The sequence below is a fragment of the Ochotona curzoniae genome, unplaced genomic scaffold (genome assembly GCF_017591425.1).
Source record: "Ochotona curzoniae isolate NIBS_2020 unplaced genomic scaffold, NIBS_Ocur_1.0 scaffold_3208, whole genome shotgun sequence".
NCBI classification, from domain to species: Eukaryota; Metazoa; Chordata; class Mammalia; order Lagomorpha; family Ochotonidae; genus Ochotona; species Ochotona curzoniae.
Window position 1 is genome coordinate 51,063,177 of NW_024467106.1, and position 14,885 is coordinate 51,078,061.

The 14,885-nt window shown below is 44.2% G+C and overlaps 1 protein-coding gene across 5 annotated transcripts in view; it reads left to right on the forward strand.

The window, feature by feature from the left end:
* Positions 1-4,588: 4,588 nt before the first annotated feature.
* PTPRD (protein tyrosine phosphatase receptor type D) overlaps positions 4,589-14,885 on the forward strand; it is a 500,784-nt gene continuing 490,487 nt past the window's right edge. For 4 of the 5 annotated variants that reach the window (XM_040962877.1, XM_040962878.1, XM_040962880.1 and 1 more), the window contains exon 1: positions 4,589-4,836. The gene's annotated coding sequence lies outside the window, so the exon portion shown is untranslated. Of the gene's footprint in view, positions 5,104-14,885 lie in introns of all 5 variants that reach the window. The other variant, XM_040962882.1, reaches the window with a different exon arrangement.

Here is a 14,885-nt window from a genome sequence, read left to right on the forward strand (position 1 = left end):
AGAATGGGAATAACAATACTTAAATGTCCAAAATTACTGCAGAATCCATGGGACAGTAAGAATCAAAGCATTCTGGCATAGCACCTAGTTGTCAACGTTTGTTCACAGTTAGATGGAATTCTATTGTCTCATTACCATTTAAGTCAAAATAGGTATATAGGTCTCTGGACCCTCTTATATTACTGCATGAGTCAAATTTGAAAAATGTTCTCAAATATTTTAACCTGTATACAGGTGGATATGTGTGCTATTTGAAGATTAAAACCATTTAATTATTATTTCATTCCTACATTTAGTTGCAAATTAAAGAAGCATGCTAGACATACTGTAGCACCTGTAGGAATAGATCTCAGAGAGTAATGTCAGTGTCTTGTGAATCTGCTCATTATGTTCAGAACATGTTGCTTGGATCTGTTCTGGTTCTCTGTTCTAGCTCGATTTAATAAAACCACTACAGTCATCACCAAGAAAATATGAGCAGAGACAATTTATTCCATATCTCAGTTAATAATTTGTCATCAGTATAGGAAGAAAAACATAGGTTTTTTTCCTAGATAATTATTTTTACTTTTAATGATGTTTACATAATTGATTAGGGTACAAAGGGTCAAGGGCTACAGGAAGGTGAGTGACACCACAATTTCCACATTCTTTTCTTTTTTTCCTTCTTGTATCCGGGGGAAGAGGGAAGAGAAGGGGAGAAGCCACACCAGCCTCCCAACCACCTCTGTACCCTGAGATGGAGTACAGCCACCCAACGCCATCCCTGGGTTCCTGCTGTGGGGCATGCTCTCATGATCCTGCTCAAGAGGTTTTGATAGTTCAAAAGTTCTGAATTACTGCTGATTTCGCCACTCCAAGCACAATGAAATGTCTCCAGAAAGCACTGGTTGACATAGTTTGCCTTTGAGTGTCTGTTTGCCTAGATAGTCACTGCTAGCACTGGGCTGTTGTAAAAACATAGGATTTGAAGTCAAGTAGTGGAGGCTCAGAATTCTAGCTTGGCTACTAGCTGACTAAATCAGCTTGGACAAATTCTGTTTTCTTAGTCTGTTTCCTCACTTATACAAAGAGACAAATCATACCGAACTAACATGGCAATTGTTCGAATTGAAGTCAAGCCAGTGCCTTTGCAACATTTATTATAATCACTAGCCACAGGTTCAAAACATAAGCATTACAAAACAATATTAGTACGTATAATGTACTCTCCTTACCTTTCTTTCATCCAGAAAATTGTTTACAATCCACTAGAGTCAAGACCCACCAAAGGTTGGATGAGCCTTTTAAAATGTAGTCTGTTATAACACGCTTAGCAGGATACTTAGTACATGGTGCACGTGTAACAACGGATTACTATTACCGTCGTCATGATTATTTTTAGTCTTCTCTAAGGATGCTTCATGATAAATAAGAATAAAATCTTTCGAGTGCTTCTAGGAACTAACTCCCTTGGATGAGCTCCAACACAGACTCATACTCATCGTATGCTGAATTACGCACTAGAGGGGGTTGTGCTATACGCAGCTCCTGTGTGCTGTTCATCCCAGAATGTGAGAGTTGGAAGAGAACTAAGAAAATGTCTCGTCCTGTTGCTACATTTTCCTTCCTGTATATTGATGATTTTAAAACAGTCTCCACTGCTCACTGATGAGATCAAAAGTGGCTTCTTTGGCTCAGAGGTTGAAGGAAATACGGATTCGTTGCTCCAGACCATGGTGTCTGGATTTTTATGCTGTTTTCATCGTACAGTAGTCGAGGCCCTCATATTCTCACGCATTAAGATTCTAAGCCTGCAAAAGTGAGATGACTTTCAACAGATGATTCTTTGACTTAAATTGTCCAAATGACAAACAAGCTCTGAAGTCCTGTTAGATACTGCAGTATTAGCATTCTGCCCTGTTAGCCGCTTACTCCCTTTACTACCTGGGTGATCAGGGGGAGGTTAACTCCTCTGCTGTGTCTACCTTAACAGCATTACCCCCGTAATCCTCATTCTGTTTGCATAACAATAGCTCAGACTCTCTGGTCTCCACCTCCACCCAGCCTCTCCCTACTACTGCTCTAAGGCAGAAAGGTTGCAGTAGGGCCAAGAACAGCTAGGACCTTCTAATGTCCATGAGGCTCTGGTCCTTGGCCTTTATTTTCCTCTGTCTCCAGATTTCTGGGTCGCTTTTTTCTTTCTGCTTGCTCACCTTGATAACAATCATCACTGAGTTCTCCAGCTAGTCTAACTTGCTACCACCGGGGTAAGATGATCTCTCTTCAACTGTGCTCCCACAGAGCAGACAGGCTTGCCAGCTGGGTTCTTCTTAAAGGTCAGATCTGCAGGAAGACGGATGTGTTTCTCCTCTCTCTACTGAAGATAACAGCACAGGAATATTAGGATCTTAAGCTCTTTTATTATTTTTTTTCTCCTTCCAACATTCAGTTCTGGCTGATGAAAAGTGGGATCACCAATTTACAAGAGAGCATACGACAATGAGAAAGCCATGTTGGAATTTTCTTCTTGGGTGAGAAATCTATGGGGAGGATCAAATTTCTGGACTCATTCTTAGGGCACAGGGAGCAGGTGTCCATCACAGTTGCTCAGGCTTTTTCAGCCCCCTGTGGCATTAGCTTCTGGTTGGGAGCTTGAGCAGGAAGAGATTTCTTCCCGATTATGAAGCGAACAACAACAAAAGCCACGCCAGGTTGCTCCTCCCCAAACCCCGCTCCACACCAACTTGTTGGAGAACTAAACTTCACTTGGCAAGACTCCTTTCAAAAATAATGTGATTTCTCTTGGAAGTACACAGGGGACTGAAGGATTATTGACCAATCCTTTAGTACTTTTCAGGAGCACAGCGTGCAGAAGGTAGAAACAAACGGGCAGCCGGAGACAACAGTCAAAACGCTGGATAATTAGGCTGAATCTGAAGGGGTCAGCTTACCTCTGCCCTTTCAAAGACAGCCTGGAGTTTACAGACCTAAGTCTTGTGTACCTGGGCGTGCCTGAACAGAGGGTCAGTCATGGAGGGACTGGGAGTCCTGGCTTAACTTTATTCAGCCTTTCTGACCAAGTTTTTAATAAATTGTGCTGGGTCAATTGCCAGCAGAGGCTTCCCACAAGCCGTATGAAGATGCTCCAAGCAGTGAACAATGTTAAAATCTCTCTGCTAAGCATCCCTACAGGCCACCTTAGCCACCCTTGCCTTGTGTGGTTGAAGCATGCATAACCTGACAACTAGGTGTCCTTCTAAGCAGGCGGTTTGATGGTACCCTTCAGAGAGGCTGGAGAGCTTTGGTAATTTCCAACATCACAGAAACAACTAGCATGAAAGCAAAACATCAGTCATTACACTAAGATTCAGTCCTTCCCTGTGTTTTCCCTCTCTGCCGCCAACGTGGATCCCCCACAAACCTCCCTGAGTGAGGCTGCCAAGGTGAACTGGGACGCACACCAAACTGTCTCATCCAGGAGCACCACCACTTTGAAAGGGGCGCGACCAGCATTCCTTCCTCCAAGCTCCAAGACGCAGAGCAGGAAGAGCCCTGGCATGCATCCCTCAGGAGCCGAGTGCATCTGTTCGAGAGGGTCTTTTCTGGCCTGGTGGATGGATGATGGGGAGTGACGTCACCTCGCCCCCTCCTCTTCAAGTGTGAGTGTGCGTGTGAGTGTGTAAGTGTGGGCGCGCGGTGCGCCTCGGTGGCCCAGCTCTCCCGTCTGCCCCTCCTTCGTCCAGCTCTCGGCCCTCTCAGTGGGTCAGCGGTTCAGATGCAGAGACTCGCCCGCGGGCGCCCCGGGTCTCAAGCTGCCCGCGCCCGGGCGCACCCACAGTCACACTCACGCGCAGGCAGGGAGCACTCACAGCCCCCCAGGGCCGGGGCGCAGCGATTCCGTGGGATCCCCACCACGTTGAGGATTTTAGAGATCACCCAGACAAGGAAACAAAGACAGGAGCCTTTCCAATTACTTTCCTGAGCTTTTCTTTTTTTCTTTAATACCCCCAGCAAGCCACCTCGCCTGCCACTGTAACCAGGTTCACGCCAGGTCCAAGGACGGGGCCGGGCTGGCCACCCCACTTCCTGGCCCTGGACGTCGCCGCGCCCCCTCTGCCTCGGCGGGCCTTAGTTTCTTATTACCTCGCGCGCGCTTCACTTTTGGGGGGAAAAGAAGAGAGAAGGGGAGGGAGGCGCCGAGGAGGGCAGTCGAGTTGCTATTTGTGACCAAAGAATCCGCTTTAAAAGAAGCAGCAGCAGGAAGGAGGAAACAGGAGGGAGGAGAGGAGACGCAGCCCCGGACCCCTCAGCCGCGAGCGGCGGAGCCTCGAGGAGCGGGAGGAGGAGGAAGAGGAGGAGGAAGAGGAGGAGGAGGGAGAGCAGACATACAGCGGCGGCGGCGGCGGCCCGAGGCGCGGGCGCGGGGCGAGCGGGCGCAGGAGGAGGAGAAAAAGCCGCGGAAGCCGCGGGTTCTGAAGGGCCAGGAGGACGGCCCGAGAAGAGGAGGCGGAGGAGGAGGAGGAGAAGAGGGGGAGAAGGGGGTAGGGGTGGAGGGAGGGCGGGGGGACGCGCTCCCGTGGATGCTGGATTTCGGGGTTTTGGACTCACTCGCTGACTCTCCTCCACTTCCTCGCTCTGGACTGGGCTGGCCGCACGAGGGCTGGGCGGCGGCGGCGATTGGGGGGGCTCCCGTGGCGTCGGCCGCTGCTCCGCGGGATTAAATTGGCCGCCCGGAGGCGGCGCGGGCTAGGCGCAGGCTGCGCGGCCGTGGCGGGGCGCGAAGGAGCTGGAGGAAAGTGCTGGTGGCGGCGCGGGGAGGCGGTGGCGGTGGCTGCCCGGAGCCAACATGACCAGGTGAGTGCCCCCGCGGGCTGACCCGGTCCGCCCCTCGGGGTCCTTCCCTCTCGCGGCGCGGGGACAGCCCGGCGCTGGGCTCCGGCTGCGGGCGCCCTCCCGGCCCGAGCGACGCGCTCCCGCGTCCCAGAGCCCCCGCGACCCGGCGCCGGAGTGCAGTTTTCTCTTCGGAACCTCACCTTCGACAGAGGTTCTCTCCTGCTTCATTCACTTCCCGCCTGAACCCCAAATCGTGGAGAGGCGATTCTAGAGGATGGAGGTGCCTGGGTATGTGTGTGTGTGTGTGTGTGTGTGCGCGCGCGAGCGAGCGAGCGAGCGACCCCCGCGCTCTCTTCCAGGGCGGGCGTAGTATTGGGGGCATTGGTGGAGCGGTGGGGCAGTCGACCTTACCCAGGGCTTCTGCCTCAGCGTACGCGTTTTGGAAGCTGGGATTTCTGTTGTGAGGAGGGCTGACTATGGTGAGGGGGCTATTTCTTTTTCTTTCTTTCCTCTGAACTAGTGGGGAGAAGGGGAAATAGCAGGAATCAAAGTCTAGGCGGCTGCCGTAGAGGAGGGGGATTGTTCGGGAGACCTCTCTTCGGCAGAAACCCTGCTCGAGTTCCGCCGAGGGGACCCGGTGTGCTTGCACACACCCTCATTCAGTGCGGGGCGGGGAGGAGGGGGGGCAAGGCAACGCGTGATTCCCGGCCAGGAGCCAAAGTTGTGGAAAACAATTGGAAAAGAAAGCCACGAGCGAACCAAAGCTTTGGGCTTTCCCATAGATTGACCGTAGCTTTTCTATGGGCGTATAGGAAACTTGCAGAGCTTCCCTGAGCCTTTGGTTTTTACATTTTTGTTTGTTTGTTTAAAAGCACCAATTGCGAAGGCAGTGTTTTGTTTTTTGTTTTTAGAATGGGGGGGAGGAGTAGAATCTTGAACACTAAGTATGAAATTGGCTTTCATTAATTGGGTGTTCCAGGATTCCAAATATAGTAGTCCCATTCTCCAAATCGGGGACTGTTACCACCCACTTGTATTGTTTTCAGTTGACCTTCCAGTTAACTACTTGCCCAATGTCGCCTCTATTTTCTAAAATTGTTTAAGTGATCCCCAGCCTGATCCACAGTACACCCTGGGTACCTAAGATTGCCAGGGATTACACTTCCTATATTTTCTCTTGATGGTTTTTGTGTTTTTTTTTTTTTTTTCTTCTCTTACACGCCTAAACACAGCACCAGGATTTCAGAGAGTTGTACCCATTTTGAGCTTATCAGAAGCTGGTACCGGCTTGTGGCTGGAGACAGGCCTTGAATTGAATTTCTAGAGCTACAGAGGTGGACTTAACCCTGGGTATATATCTGTGCTGCCCATCCTCTGGTACACCTCCGGGCAGCTGGCTCAACAGTAGATTCTGAAGACCCTCTGGGCTGTTGTTTGCAAGTGTACACAGCAGCCGCTCAACTTGTGTGAAGCCAGGGTGATGTACTAAGACATGTTCTGTTTTCATGGGCTCTTCAGATGTTGCCAACATCCAGATTACACTGTGGAGGGCATGTCAGGATATCTAGGAAAATACTTGGTAGATATTGCACTCTGTCTCCAGTATAGGCTTGTATTGGAGCCCATTTTCAGTGTTCTGTATTGGATTTCTTGAAACGGGCACCCTAAATGGACAATAACATTTTCCCTACCTCCCCCCCCCCCCAATTATGTACTGTACTTTGCTTTCCAATGGAGCTAGCAGTTCTGTGACAGCTTTCTTCAATTCACCCTCATGCTATCAGCTATTATTGTACTTTCAAAGTGTGAAATTGACAAGCTGGTCAGTTTCATGAATTCAGCTGTCAGATTGTGTCCAGTTAAAAATTGCTAAAAGCTGTAAATGTGCCTGCCTAGAATTTTCTTTTGTGACTGAGAGATATCAAGAGGATGGGGGCTTTGGGGTTGTTATTCATTATAAATCTTTAGAAATATGTGCATTCCAGCGTGAGCTTTATCACTAGCTGTCGTTGGGAAATACATTTAGATTTCTACCAGTGTGAAAGTGGCATTCACTTTTTATCTAGATCTCATTTCAGTAGTGAGCACTTTATATCCAAACCATCTGTCTTGAATGCCATGGCTAGAAATACGGTGAAATAGGAATGAGACCCAAAGAGGAAACTCTCCCTCTCACATGCATTTTAACGGAGTGTACTGATATATTACTTTTGTAATGACATGCAGAAAGAGGAATGAATTAACCATTTTATTGAGGAGGTTATGTAACAGAAATTCTTCTTGGGCCAGTGCAGTTGTATAGGCCCTGGGTTAGTGAAAGACGGTCATCTGTTTTAATACATACGTATTGCAGTAAATAACTATAGAGATAACACTGCTTACGGTGTTAAATCCATGGATTTGATTTGCCTTTTAAGATTGACACTTATTTAAAACCGGAATGTCTCCCAAGTCCAGAACTAAGAATTGGAAATCCCTTCATCTGCTGCTATTTGCTGAGCCACTAGGGGCCTGTCTAACTTCTTCTATACAGGAGATACCCTGGAATGGCGAACGCAACCCTTCCTAGAGAGACGTTTAGAAAATTCTACTTGGCAGTCCCTCAAGTTTTGCACTTTTCTTTCTTTCTTTTCTTCTTCTCCTCCTCCTTCTTTTTCAAGGCATTAAGTTATACTGTGATGTGAGTTTCAGACGTTGATTGAAAAATTATTGAGATGTCATTTAGCCTTTCTCTGACACCTATGGCAGCATGAGGCTGCCTTTCCATATACAGTGTGAAATAGAACAGAGAGCAGTGTTTGTGTAAATGTGTGTGTGATCCCAGTGTATGGCAGAGATAAGCAAGAAGGGACATTTATAACTTTTCTTTATTGGACTGATAAGGATGTTATTTGCATAATGAAGGGTTAAGAGATAAATGAAGTGGAATTAGGTTAAGGGAAGGATGGTCATAGATTGATGGTGTGCTTAAGCTAGCTTTGCAAGTTGTCTGAAAGCAGGATCTGAGGTTCTGACTTGGCTTTAGCCAGCACTTGAGGGCCCTGGCCTGAAGATCCGCCATAGGTTTTGAAGTGTCAGTTTCACAAATTTGAAATTGGCCAGCTGTGGTGATCTTGATAGACATTAGGCAATAAGGTCAAGTATACTTACACTGTTCTTTTGTTGATTTTCAGTTTTTCAAACTGACATGGGCAACTATTTGTAAAAGAGCACACTATGAGTATTTGCGTATTGGATTTCCATCAGCCTGATGTGATTTATCAAGCCCTTTGAACAGCTCTGTTTTGAAAGGGGTTCTATGCACAGATGGGAATTCATTAGCACCATAGTATGTGAAGGGTGGCGTTTCAAAAAATGGATTCTTCGAGGCGATTTCTGTTTAAACATGACTGTTGTTTATAGTTTCAGTGTTTATTGTGGATGGTCTGAGAGTTGAAGGGAGTGTGCTCCAACGTGTAATGCTGCAAGCGTCAGACTTTTTGGGTCATATCTTTACCAAATCCATATGTGTGTATATATATGCATATATGTGTGTGCATTTGTGTATATATATATACAAGTATATGCCTTTATCGTGATACCTTTTTAATTCTTCAAGTTTCTGGGAATCTCATGAATGAACTAAATTCACCCTTTGATGCAGTTTACTCAAATTAGGAAATCATGAAATATACTTCAAGAATTTGTGTTAGAAACTCAGAAATATGAAGTGCCAAATATAAGAATCCAATTACACGTTTTTCTTAATGTTCCAAAGATGCTGTTTTTTTTTTCCCTTAAAGGTACAGTAGTTGAGAAGATGAGTGTGAATAAATGAGTTCTAGTTTAATCAGGCTTATTCAGACTCTCTTGTTGCCTTATAGCGTTATTTATCTTTTTGTTGTTGTTTCATCTTTATACTGTTGAGTTTCTTTTAGAAAGCTACTTACTTATGATGACACAAAGGCAACTTGCAGTCTCAAGCAAAAGGAGTGTTTAAAAACATCCTCGTTTATTTCACCAGTGATTTGCCAGGAAAAGCAAAGAGGCGAGTAGTTAGTTCTGTCTGTGGTTTACAAGGTTAAGAATTCTTGTGTAACACATCAACAGGAGAACTCTGATGGTGTGGGAGAAGATTGATTAAAGCAGATTTGTCAGTAAATTTCCGTCCAACAAGCATTGCTTGGTTAAGCTTCTGTACTCTCCTAGCACAGTCTCGTTTCTGCCAAAGGATGGATTTGTTTGGGGATATGTTTTCTATTTGGATAATCTTATTTGCTTCTAATTAGTAGTTGGTAACACTTATTAAGATGGCATGCTTGATTTCCACTTGTCTCAACGAAGGGTCCAGATTCTCCCTCCCTTAAAAAAAGTAAGTTTCAACACTACAATTAAACCCTTAAGAAAGCTAACTGAAAGAATGTGTCCTGTGCTTACTGATGGTTCATTATATGAAATTATAGCTTCAGTTGTAACAGTTCAGCATTTTCGTTGCGTCGTTAAGTCTTGGGAAGATCAAAGACAAAATGCTTGTATGTGATAGCAGTCTGTGACCTAATGTAGTTTAAATAATGATGTCTTGATAATGGTCCTAGACTGCAGCCTGAGCAGTACAGAATTCCTGACCAGACGTCATTTCACAAAATCGCACCTAAGGCCTATGGTATTCATTTCCATAAAAAAAATACCCACTGACTTTTGTGTAATCAAAAACTTGTGATTTCTCCCCTTAATGTGTTGTTTTGAAAATATGTTCTAAACATTAATTTGAGTATTATGTCCATTTCTGCTGCCATAGTCTTCAAAGTAACTCATAAAGGGAACAAATTTGAACAAAAACTATGTCTTCTATGCTTTCCCTTCCAAGCAGTTATCTCTGTGTTCGTGATTTTGTGTTTGATGCTGATATGTTTAGGACTGTATACATGCTAGTCAGTCATAGCTTTTCAAAAATCACAGAAAGCAGAAAGAGAAGGAACCAGTGCTGAGCTCCTAGGCTTTTTTCTTTTTTCTTTTCTTCTTCTTTTTTTATTTTTAATTTTTCTGTCCTCCAAACCAAGTGCTTGTATGTCATGAATCCGTACATGAAAGGAGAGAGAAGTTGAGGCAATGGATTCTTTCTATGTTTGTGGAAAAGCATGCAGATGGAAAAAAAAAAGTGTTTGGATTACAGATTTTTGGGGGGTAAGTTTATCTTTTCATTGCATTTTTCCTAAACTTTTTGAAGGACCCTCTTAGGCTGCAAGCATCCAGGATTGGCACACCAGAAGGAAGCCGGTCTTGCTGTTCTTCACCACTGCCTGGTGTCAGGTGGCAGGCTCTCCTTGGGCTGTTGGAGTGGCTTCCCGAAGGCCTGAGAACCAAAGCGGCTGTGTGGGCCCAGGCTGGCTCTCCATGCTATGGCTCCCCTCATCGGCAAGGCCACTTGACGTTGGCTCTTCTGTGACATTCAGAGAACCGTGTCACGAGCGTGGTGACCTTTACCGCACGGCTCTATACTGGACGTAGCCGTTGTAATTCTGTCAGCTTCATGAGATTAATTGAATTTATAAATTCCTAATTGTTGTTTTTCTTAAACAACAGCCCTGAGCTGTGCTCTTTAGTGTAGCAGCAGCTAACTAAATTGAGATCTGTGAATTGTACTTAGAAAATAGCAGTTCTCAGTACCATTTTGGGATTTGGAAAAATTGTTCTTTTTATATGCACACCCATGATCGTCTCTGCTCACTGGGTCAGAAGAAACTTCATGTTTAAGCTACAGTACATAGACTTTTTTTCTTAAAGAAAAGATTTGTATGAAGTATTGATTTTATAAATGATAGTAAATAAATGGATGTTTAGTCATATCTAATCCCGTGTTTCCTGTGTAAAGGCAATGCTAACGATTTGTGTACTCATAATGTTTTCTGGCTTTTGACAATACTGTAATAAAGAGCACAGTTACAGTAGGAGAAGGAGAATTTGGGCCTTATCCAACCCTTGTTGTGTGTGAGATCTTGAGGAAGAGATGTGACATTTCAGACTCTCACCATCTATAAAATGGGAAGAAGAACCAGCCATGTGAAGATACAATCAGAGGATGACAATATGTGCTGTTTGGTCATTTTACGTTTAAAAATTCTGAATTGTACGGATTAGTTAATGAACATACTTGACTTAGTCACGCCGCTTTCTACCATAAGACTGTGCCGTCTTCAGCTCTTGGTCCTCATTATGGCCACCCATCTTCAAAGTTTAGCTCCCTCGAGTCTGGGGGTTTTGTGTGCGTTTACCCAGGTGGCACTGTTTTGTGCACTTGCTGTAATTGCTACAGGGGCTGGGACTGTCTTTTCCTCTTCAGCAGTTGCATCATTTATTGAAGTGTATGTGTGTTAGCATGTCCTACCAAATGGCCTGTCTCAGGAAACTATTCAAAGAAGACTTAGAAGTGATTTTTTTTATAAAGAAAATTTTTCTTGAAAGTAAAAAACAAACAAACAAAAAAAACTAACAGCATCGTCAGGTCACTCGAGGTGGAGCAACAAGTTAGAGAGGTGGCTGATGAAGAGCCTGGCGGAGCAGCACTGCCTTTCTTCAGTGGCATTGCGTCTTAGAAAGCGGCCCAGCCCTTTGCCCAGTGCAGCTGTCTCTCCCTGAAAGATCAGGTTTCAGGAGTCCTGATGGATGGTGAGTGCCTGTAGCCAGTTGTAGGGTTTGCTCAGAGGTCAAATGTATTGATGGAGGATAGGAATTTACTGCCTTCTGTGTCTCCCTAAGATCTTCCAGTACAGTTTAACAGGAAGAAATTAGACCAGACACGTCAAATGCTGATCCAATGTTCTATTCTAGGTCAAAAAGCATTTCAATGTTTAAAATAATTGTTTCCTACTTCCTTCTTGTTAATACTCCATCTCAACTAAAGTACACACTCATGCTTTTTTTACTGCACAAGTAGTCTTTGTTATTTCTATAAAACCATGTCTCAGGGACTTGCTGGGATATCATCAAATTGAAATAGTTCATTTGAACTTCATTGGTTTAATTGAAATATTATTAAATTATTTAAAGAGAGAGAGAGAAAAAAAAACACACCTGCGAATTGACAGTTCTCTACTAAAAAGTTACATGTGATTCTTTAGATACATGGTTTTATGTTTTTTATATTTTTATTGGACAGGTAGATATACAGAGAGAAGGAAGGATAGAAGGAAAGATCTTCTATCTACTTGTTTACTCCCCCAAGTGGCCACAACGGCTGGAGCTGAGCTGATCTGAAGCCAGGAGCCAAGAGCTTCTTCTTGGTCTCCCACTCGGGTGCAGGGTCCCAAGGCTTTGGGCAGTCCTTGACTGCTTTCCGAGGCCACAGGGAGCTGGAAAGGAAGTGGAGCAGCTGGGATATGAACCAGCACCCATATGGGATCCTGGTGCGTGCAAGGCGAGCACTTTAGCCACTAGGCTAAAGCACTGGGCCTGGGCCCTTTATATCTTAAGGAATGAATGCATCAACCTTATTTGGATGACTGAGAATAATGAAAATGTATTAGAAATATCTAAATTACTCTGTACTTACTAGGCATGAAAGCTTTCTTTTACTTATTTCCTTTGGGGTTGGGGGAGGAAGTTATTGTTGCATTGTACTAGGGGAATAAAATATAAGTAGCTTCTTCCATTGGAAATAGTCCATGAATGAAAGTTATTATTTCTTTTTTTCTTTCTTTGATTCTCACTTTGTTCATCTACTTTGAGGTCCCTTCCCATTTGATGTGTGGACTCTATGTCTCCATTCTAAACTCTTCTATTGTTGTTTTACCTAAAGAGTGTTTCCTATGATGTTACTAGTTCTAGAGCTGAATTTCTGCCTGCCTGTTAGATGATTGAGAAGAAGACTGTTCTATGTCCCAAAGTTTGTGTTTTGTAAACCCCAAAATACCACATTCCATCCACAGAAATATTTCCTTTTCTGCATACGCCGTTATCTGACTCATCCATTGATTAGCCATGTTGGTGTTATCTGTCTCCATTCCTGCTTTCCTCAGTTTTGCTGAGCCTGCTCCTGTAATCTTTTTTGAAGTATCCTTGCTTGCTTTCCATTCCTGCCTTCTCCCTGCGTTGAGCAGCTCAGCACTCCTCCATGCATTGCTTCCTAAGTGGTTTTTGCGGCTTTTCTCACTCAGTTGTTTTTCAAACCCACACGGTCAGGTGTTGAATGGTCAGCACTGCACTTGGAGCCTTTGCCATCCAGCCCTAACTTGTATGTCCAGCCTCCTCCCACCTAGCCACCGGTGTTCCACCTTCCTCCAGCATCAGATGGGCTGCCTTCACGAGGCATCTGACTCTGGAAATCTTCTTTGTTTATACCAGCCCTGTTCTTGCAATCCTCTATTTTTTTTTTAACCTTATCAGCTGTTCTCACTACTACATTGCTATCTGCCTAATTGGTCTTTCATTTTCTAATGCTGAGCTCCAGTGCTATGTCCTTTTCTTTAAACTGTGACAAAATAGACAGGAATTCCAGTTAATTGAAATCCTGAATGTGAAGGCTAATTATTAGGAATGTTTGATAATGGACAGGAACCTGAGAAAGGTGAAAACCAAAATCCCTTCATGGGGACAACTTTTATTTCATTATTTTCGATATAGGCGTAGTGGTAGTTTTACATGGGTGATAGTGAAGGGGGGCAGTTGGCAAGGAACTACATTCCTGAGCATTTTCTTTTGCCACATATTCTATTCAGTACTGTATCTTCAGCATTGTGTTTCACCACTAAAATAACACCCAGTGTCAGGTCCATGCTTTGGTTGTCACTGTATTGCAAAAGAGGAAAGGAGAGTGGTGGTGAGCTTATGTAATAAATATGGGACTTAGAGACAGGACATTTTAAAGGACTTACTTTATTTATTTGAAAGACAGAATTACGTGAGATAGAAAGGGAGATGGTGGAATTGGTGGTTGAGTGTGTGTGTGTGTGTGTGTGTGTGTGTGTGTGTGTGTGTGTGTATGGGGGGGGTTGTCGTCCTTTGGCTCACTCCCGATGATGGCTGGGGTTGGTGAAGGTGAGGGCTAAGAGCCTGGGACTGTAACTGGGTCTGGACTGTAATGTGCGTGGCAGGGGTTCAAGCACTTGGGCCATCCTTGGCTGTTTCCCCTGGCACACTAACTGGGAGCTGGATCTGAACTGGGAATGGAACTGGCACTGTGATGCGGGATGCTGATGTTATGGGCAGCAACATAACCCACTGAGGTGTCGCTTTGCCAGTACCTAGAGGAAAGATTTTCAATCAAGGAATATTCACATCCTTTAGCCACCACCACTTTTGTGTATTACATGATTTTAAAGATTGTTTAATCATATATATCAGCTAAATAAACCCAGAATTGAATGATGCTTTTTCGACACAACTTAGGGAAATTCCTAAGCGCATGTAGAGGGTCCTGTTAACATTTCTGAAAAGTTTGTTCTGCTTCTGCTTCTTTCTCTGCTTGGTACTGGAGGCATTGGGAATTTTTTTTTTATACCAAAGGTGATGGGACTAGAAACGTTTATTGTGTGTTTCCTGTTATAAGATGTCATGCTAAAGTTCTGGAACAGAAGATCTTATGTGAAGTGTCTCTTTTAAGAATAGTTTTTAAAATCACAAGGGTTGATACTTTTGTATCTGCCCAACAGGTAAGAAGTCAAAAACATTTTTTATAATGAGAACTGTGGATCCAGCAGGGTCCACAGCCACTCACCAAAGAAATGAGAATGTGCCACATGACAGATAGATGTGTGCTCTATTGACTAGCAATGTACCCTGCGCAATTTTACCTGGGAAACTTGTCCAGTATAATGCCTTCCATAATACTTTTTTGTCACTGTTCACCTACTGTTTTCATTAGCAATAATGAGTGATTTCATTGAGGTTTTTTTTCCTTCCCATTTACCTTGTTTTTAAGTTTTGTTCCTCTCTCTCCCTCTCTCCCTCTCCCTCTTTCACTGTCACGCGCGCTCTCTCTCGGTAAGGCCCCAGAGGACTATTTTGATTAATTACAGTTTTATAAATAATAAGATACAGGATGTTACATTTGTTTGATGATTTGGAAAATTATTTTTTCTCTGACACGAAGGCAC